The sequence below is a fragment of the Belonocnema kinseyi genome, chromosome 4 (genome assembly GCF_010883055.1).
Source record: "Belonocnema kinseyi isolate 2016_QV_RU_SX_M_011 chromosome 4, B_treatae_v1, whole genome shotgun sequence".
NCBI lineage: Eukaryota > Metazoa > Arthropoda > Insecta > Hymenoptera > Cynipidae > Belonocnema > Belonocnema kinseyi.
Window position 1 is genome coordinate 111,309,595 of NC_046660.1, and position 8,053 is coordinate 111,317,647.

The 8,053-nt window shown below is 33.4% G+C and overlaps 1 protein-coding gene across 1 annotated transcript in view; it reads left to right on the top strand.

Annotated features, from left to right (window-relative positions):
- Positions 1-8,053, top strand: part of LOC117171362 (protein artichoke-like) — a 519,164-nt gene that overhangs the window by 448,938 nt on the left and 62,173 nt on the right. The window lies entirely within an intron of this gene.

The following is an 8,053-nucleotide window of genomic DNA, read 5'->3' on the forward strand; positions in this document are numbered from 1 at the left end:
GGGCCAGGTCTGGTGAATACGGTGGCTGAGGAACCAATTCGAAGCCGATTTCATGCACTTTTGCTTGTGCAACTAAGCATGAATGAACAGGCGCATTGTCGTCCAATATTGATGAATAGTATGCTCCGGTTATGGCTTTACCTTTTCCAAGATAGTCCACGAATATTATGCCATGTTCATCCCAAAATACGGAGGCCATAACCTTTCCGACCCATTGTTGCGTTTTTGGACGCTTCGGAGCACTTTGGCCCGGTGGAACCCACTCTTTTGCCTGTTGCGTTGGCTCAGGAGTGTAGTAGTGGATCCAGGTTTCATCCATGATTATGAATCGGCTCAAATACTCGGTCGGCTTACGCGAAAATAATGCCAAATTCTGCTGGGAAGTTGTCACACGAATTCGTTTTTGGTCCACTATGAGCAAACGCGGCACCCATCGCGCGCAGAGCTTCTTCATGCCCAAAACTGAATGCACGATATTGCCCACACATTCCAATGATATGCCTACAGCATTATCTACCTCTCTCAATTTCACTTTGGGATCATTCAACATCATATCATGGATTTTTTTTACATTTTCTGGTGTAGTGACCTCTTTTAGGCGCCCAAATCGTTCAGCATCAACTGTGCTCGTACGGCCACAAAGAAACTCGGTAAACGACTTATGAATCGTTCCAATTGACGGTGCAGAGTCCGGGTAATACTTATCCAGCTTGGCCTTGGTCACAGATATCGTTTTCTTCCGAAGATACTAGTGTTTAATCCAAACTCGAAACTCAGATTTTTCCATATTAAAAAAAAAATCGGAGGTTAGTCGCTTCTCAGTGCTGTAACTTGTAAATGCGTAAACATAAATGGCTGAAGTTTTGACAGGCGTCATTTGAAGGATCAAGCTCGACGAAAATGGCTCACATTAGTGAATACTAATGCCATCTCTTAGAATTTTCAGGTACTTATCAAACTGCCTAGTACTTCAACCAGATGTCTAAAAAATCATTAAAGAAAGCTTTTTTTCCATGCATTATCCCCCATTCCTCCCTTAATGAACTTTGGTATTAAGGAGGATAAATATAAAGTTATGGAGAAGAAGATGTTGAAAGGGAGAAATGAAGGTATCGAAGAAGACCTGACGTGGCGGGAAAAAATAAGAAAGAGGCTAATCAAGCGAAAGCCATGGACTGAGAGAAATAAAGGTAATAGGCTAAGGATTGGTAGAAATAGGATATGTGTAAACGGAAAGGTATCTATTTGGGACGATAAAGTAGAAGAGCTAAGGAAACTAATCCCTTACTTAATTATTAATTCATTGTTTTTACGCTATTTAGCTCCATCACTATGTAATTTCACCTCGCACGTAATCACAAAGCTTATTAAACACTGAACTATGATCAGTACCTTTTGTGAAAGCATCGTAAAACAATTTAAAACCCAGTTAAGGACCCAATATAAAAAACCAAAGAGCGACGAGAGAGTAGTTTTTATTTTAGGAGGCCGTCAGTTCAGTTTTAAACTCAATTTCATTATTCAGTAACAATTAAGTACGCAGTAGTGTTGAAGATAGTCAAATAGCCTGTAGTTTATTTGAATTGTACGTGTTTTGAACAATAGTGACCATCAATTAACATCGAGAATAGACATTTACAGTATTTAAACATTCTTATCAATCTTATATACTCGACAAAAAATTGTTTAAGGGCGATCGCGAGGGTCTTTAGTTTGTTTCATAATTAAATAACTAACTATTTTTAAATTTAATTATAAAATATTATTTGAATCGCTTACAAATTCACCAAGAAAGGACTCCGTGCTATCTTTTAAATCCAACAACGATGAGACTCTCTAGCCTATCCGCCACTTACAGCAAAAGTGGTAAAGGGTTTCTTAAACCAGACCAAGTGAATTATATGTTTTTTGGCTCGCTGAAACCGATCCTGAAACCTGTTTTGCCTCATCACGTCAGCGTTTTTTCTGACCTCAAAAAACATCTTGAAACAATAAAACCCAACAATAGTTACTCTTAAGCCATATAAACCTATACCTTCATAGCTGAATAACCTTGATATCGATAACCTGTAACCCTAAAAGCCATAACCTTAAAATGTATAACCTAAAAACTTGTGAATCTCAAATTCCAATAAACTACAAACCCAGTAATACAAAACCTCATAACTTTATAAAACTAAAACCCCATAATTTTACTACTTTTTAGGCTGCTGCGTCCACGTCGTTGTTCTTGGTTATCGCTAAATGTAGGTTATTACGATGCAGCAAATCTCGACCTTTTTGAGTATTCGAATTTTAGTTTTGGAGACCTAAAGTTTGTGCGAAATAAGATAAAATATTTGGTTCGAACTTTCTGCAAAGAAAAGTCTCGCGTAAGTTTCTATTGTAGCTTTTTGAGATTACAGGCCTTTGAAGACTCACTTTTAAGCCTTTTCTTTTACGGTATTAGGATACACTTCAGGGTTATGGAACATATGGTTACGAAGGTTGCGCAGTTGTAGACGTATGGAATTATAAAACTGAAACTCTCCGAGATTAAGGTTCCAAATATACGTGTGAGTTTTGTTTGTTTTTTGCTGCATTTTGGGTTTGTAGTTTATTGGGATTTAAGATTTATGAGTTTTAATATTATATATTTTGACGTTATGGCTTTTAGGGTTATAGGTTAAAGATCTCAAGGTTATTGAGCTATTAAGGTATAGGGATATATGGCTTAAGGGTTGATATTGTTGGGTTTTATAATTTCAAGCTGTTTTTTAAAGTTGGAAAAAACGCTAGCGTGATGGGGAAAACAGGTTTCAGATTCGGCTTAAGCGACCCAAAAATCATAGAATCCACTTGCTCTGGTTTAAGGAACCCTTTACTCATTTCCTTTTGGTCCTGTGCTACTTTTCTGGTACTTTTCCACTCAACTAAAACCACTTCACTACAATTTTGGAACCTATTGGCATCTTCATTTTTTGAAAATATCTATTTTCCATTTTTCGAATCTTGATAACGATGAGTGATGCAATTGAATGAATTGGAGAGAAATTGATAGTTTTTTTTTTTTGGAAAAAAGAATATGATAGAAATGTCTAAAATTATATCTGTTTAAAAAATGGAATAAATTTGAATATTGAGGATTAAATACAAATTAGAAGTTTATATCAAATTAATAACGAATGTAGATTAAAATACGTGACAGAAATTTCTATGATAATATAACTTTATAATGAAATAGAACATTTCAGCGATTAAATTAGATAACGTACGATTAATATCTATGGTATGAGAGGATGAACTAAATAGTAATTGTATTGTATCAAGAAGTACAAACAATAATCCTCTTATCATGGCGATTAAAATAGGATATACAGTATTATATATCATAACATGACACGAATATAGATTATAGCTTCTATCTTAGGTGATTATGTGATTATAATAGAGAAGAATACAGATTAGGATTATTACAGGAAAGAAATTTTTGTTCCAGGCCTCTATTTATACAAATGACTACAAAAATGTTTACAAATAAAATTACTTGTTTAGTATTTAAATTAATATTTTTATTAGAGACGCAAACAGTACACACACACAAAAATTATTTCAAAAAGTGAAAGCAGTTATTGACCAATTTAAAAAACCAAAATTAGGCACGAGTTACGCTTGTTCGAAAAGCACAGTTTTTCCACTATTACAATTGAGGGGCCGGATCGTATATGGGCTTATAGAATTTTCTCGTGCGAAATCATAGTCTCCTGGAGGCTTCAAAACAAATTTTAGATTTAAAATTTTTGAAGAACATATCTGGACGTGAAATTTTATTGTGCATCTTTTTCCCTCTAGACAAAAAGTTGTAACTTTTTTAGTTTTTGAAATAAAACCAAAAAACTGACTTTTTTGAAAAGCTTGATTTTAATCCGTTTTTCACTTCAACTCGTGCTCAGTGCTTCAGTTTTTGAATTTTTTAAATGAAAATTTTAAGGAATGTGCTTTAAGATGCCCTCCGATTGACAATATGATAGGAATTTAATACCGTTGTTTTTCAAAATTATTATTAATCTTTTTCAGATGTTCGGCGCGAATCAAACACTTGTAACTTCCAGCGTTTCGTTTAGCGAGGGAATTTTGAGCAGACAAATACTTCTCGCGACAATATTTCGGAAAAAGGTATAATGAAGTTTTTTGGAAAGTTTCAGATCAGAATATTTAATAGTTTAGGAGAAGTTATGATTTTAGTGTACGTCAGCGCTGGAGTTTTCGTGCATATCAAAATAAATCTGTTATTGAATAAAAATACAACAAATTAAGTTTACTGAATATAAATCCATTTGATTAAATTTTTGATGCATTTTAAAATAAAGTATACAGTTTATTCTTCATCAGAAGAAAGAATCGAGTCTTCTTTGGTTTTATTGCTCGTTATCGAGACGAAGTATTCATTAAAAAACGCTTATCCTTTTGGTGTGCGATATTTCAATAAACTCTTCACGTCCTTCATTTTGGCTTCAGTTACTCCAACGATTGGAGGGGGATTTCTTTCTAACTCCGCGACTTTCACTTTCGTTTGAGTTTTGAAAATGGGGACATTCGTTTCTGTGTAATTCTCAAAAATGTCAACATTTCCTTTTGGCAGATAGTGAATTACATAAGCTTTCCTTATCTTCATACCTTTAGGATGCGATAAAGTTTTCTTAAAGGATTTTTCATAATCATTCACAATGTTATCACCACACTGTACCATAGTGAACGGAGGATCTCGAGAGTTTTTTATTAATTTAATGTACTCTTCTGCAGTTTCTATGCGTCCTAGCTTCTTCTTTTTCTGCGAATGCATTCCAAAATTACGGTCGCATTAACAATATGAAAGAGCCCAAACTGGAAAGACATGCCAGATGTCGACACTCAATTGCATGGAAAGTGTAACAAGATACACAAATACTGTGTAATTCTTATTTTGTCCACCACATGCATCAGAAAAAATAACAATCTTTTTGTGATAATAAGTATCAAATTCTTGTTTTATTGCATGATGGAAAAAACTGTTTACAGTACTTGCCCCTTTTTTGACATTTCTTTCTAATATAGAATACATATAGCTCTGTTTGGAACCATGAGCATGAGCGTTAAACGAATAAAGCCACAACAATCGTTTGTAAAACTGTTCATTGACTGCAGCAGCAGAGAACCCCTTTCTCGGACTTCAGCTTATTTCTTAAAGTTCTATATTCTTGTACCTCTTGCTTGTGAATCCCGATTTCAGGGCATTCCACGTTTTTCAAATCACTTTCGTAACATGTATGGCACACGTCAGTACGTGGTAATCTGAAAGTAAAATTCACGTTTCGATTAAAGTATTTTGCGTATGTGGACTCATCTATTAAATCTTTCTCATCGAGATCCTGCGTTAAACTTATGTTGTAGTCACAAAACTCGTTATACAATTTTGTTAAATTAAATACTGGATTCGTGAAATAATTTAATTCAGTGCATTCTCGCGAATAATGAGATTTTTGATGCGGCATGGTTAAACGATGTTCCTGAATTAATTCTTTCACTTGATCAGTTAGTTTTATTTTACGCTTTTCATACATCCCCCTACAATCGACTAAACTTTTATCATTTAATATTTTTCCCTTTACTACTCGCCATCTTTTCTTCCACAAGTTTAAACAACTCATTAAAAATTTTTTACATACGACTATTACACTGTCATCAGTAGCAAATAAGAAAGTCCAGGTTAGTAATCTTGAAACCTTGTGAGCATTAACTTTTTTTGGATCATTGAACTTCATCAAAGTACTAAGAAGGATGGATTGCTTATCGTAATCTCCCAATTCCCAAAATTTGGAATGCAGCTTCTCTTGTGCAGATGTTGCAATACTTTCGTAGCATTTTCTTTCGGAACCAGATTGCAAGGGAATGAAAAGTTTCTTTGGCATAATTAACTTTTCGGGATTTTTTGATCTTGAAATGTATTCTTCTCACTGCAAATAAATTTCAAACTTACAGATTTTATCTTCCATTTCTTTAAACATTATTAAGCACAAAACAATTTCTTTGAAATATTTATCATTTAAAAATTAAAAACGATCAATAGTTTTCAATATTATTTTCCTAGTGTATAATTTAATTCATTCTGATGAATGGCTATGTCTGAAAAATGTAATCAATGAAAAATATTAATATAATATCACAAAAATTTATCTCGTGCAAAATCGATAAAACACCAATTTTATTTACTGCTTATTTAAAATTGGAACTTGATAGAACCGTAAAACATTCATCTACACTCGTCTATTTTTCGTTTTCTACCTCGAATTGCCAGAGGTATATTTTCCATTTTTAAATAACAATAGAAAATCTGTGACTAGATTGATTATTGATAAATACAAGAAATATTCAACTTTATTAAGCTTAAAATTAATTTAACATGCACTATCCAGGGCATAGTCCAGGACTAACTAATCTATTTTATTTTTGAAATAGATTTAGACAAAGTGTAAGAACATTTGTGCATAGGTTTGTTTTCAAAACGCATGTTCAGGGTCACTGACGAGTTAAGCCGAATGTCCGTGTAAACATTAGGTGTACATTAAAGTATACTACATTTAAATCTAAAGAAACTGGAAAAATACATTCAAAATAAAATAAAATTCATGAATATTTTGTTAACTTATTTTTGTTTAACTGTTATTCACTACAAAATTTCATAATATCATATTATAAAAAAAAACTCTCTTGCCAGAGAACGTGGCACAGCGGAGTGGATAGTAAGCTCGAAAACTCCAGCGCTGACGTTCGCTAAAATCATAACTACTCCTAAACTATTGAATATTTTGATTTGAAACTTACCAAGAAACTTATTAAAGTCTTCTGCGAATTTTCGTCGCGAAAAGTATTTGCCTGCTCAAAATTCCCTCAGAAAAAAATTGATAATAATTTTTAAATACAACGGTTTTAAATTCCTATCATATTGTCAATCGAAGGACATCTTAAAGCACATTCCCTGAAATTTTCATTTAAAAATTTTTAAAGCTGAAGCACTGAGCATGAGTTGAAGTAAAACACGGATTAAAATCAAGTTTTCAGAAAAAGTCAGTTTTTTTGTTTTCATTTCGAAAACTAAAAAAGTTACAACTTTTTTTCTAGAGGAAAAAAGATGCGCAATAAAATCTTGTAGTAAATATTGCCTAATTCTCATATTACTTGAAAATTTTAATCTGCTTTTGAAGAAATTACACATTTTTTAATCCCTTTATTTAAGCACTTCCTGGTAGTTTTATTTACTATTTATTAAATAACTATAAAATTAGAAGCTTTCAAAAACGCAGTATTTTACCACGTTTTTATTAACTCGCTTTCTTATCTGCATGGGTCAAATTTTGTAATTAAATTTGCATGCACTTCTAATAGAGATAGATACTTGAAAATGTGCACGTAAGTCAGAAATGGATAAAAATGCGTATAAAAGTATCGATAAAACAGATCAAATAATTTCCTATCAGACTGTTAGCAGAATTTCCTATTACAGTGAAACCCTTCAATAGCCCTCCTGTCTATAGCCTTTCTAAGAAAGTCACGCCGCGCCGCAGGTAGGTCTAACAGGTTCTGCGCGGGGTGCGCGGGGTCTGCAGTTGTCACTCAGGCGAGCACTCCAGCGTGAACATACAAAAGCGAAGCGGGCTCTAATAAGTTAGTTCCCACCCACCGTCAGCCCCAAAATCGACGATATAGAAGAGTTTCACTGTATATAGATATTATTAAGGGAAAACAAAATGAATTAAGTCTAAAATTTGCTTAATTTTTGTGATTATTTAATCGAGATGACTAATACTGATCACTAAATTACGTGCATACAAGATTAATAAGTAGAAAATAATTTGAAGTTTTCTGTGCATTTGTTGACCTAGAAAAAGCTTTTGACAAGGTAGATAGAATTAAACTTTGGGAAGTCCTAAAAGACTATGGAGTCAATGGATGGATCCTACAAGCTATAAAAACAATATATACAGGTAGAAAAGCGAGTGTAAGAGTGAATGGGAAACTGAGTGACTGTTTCGATATT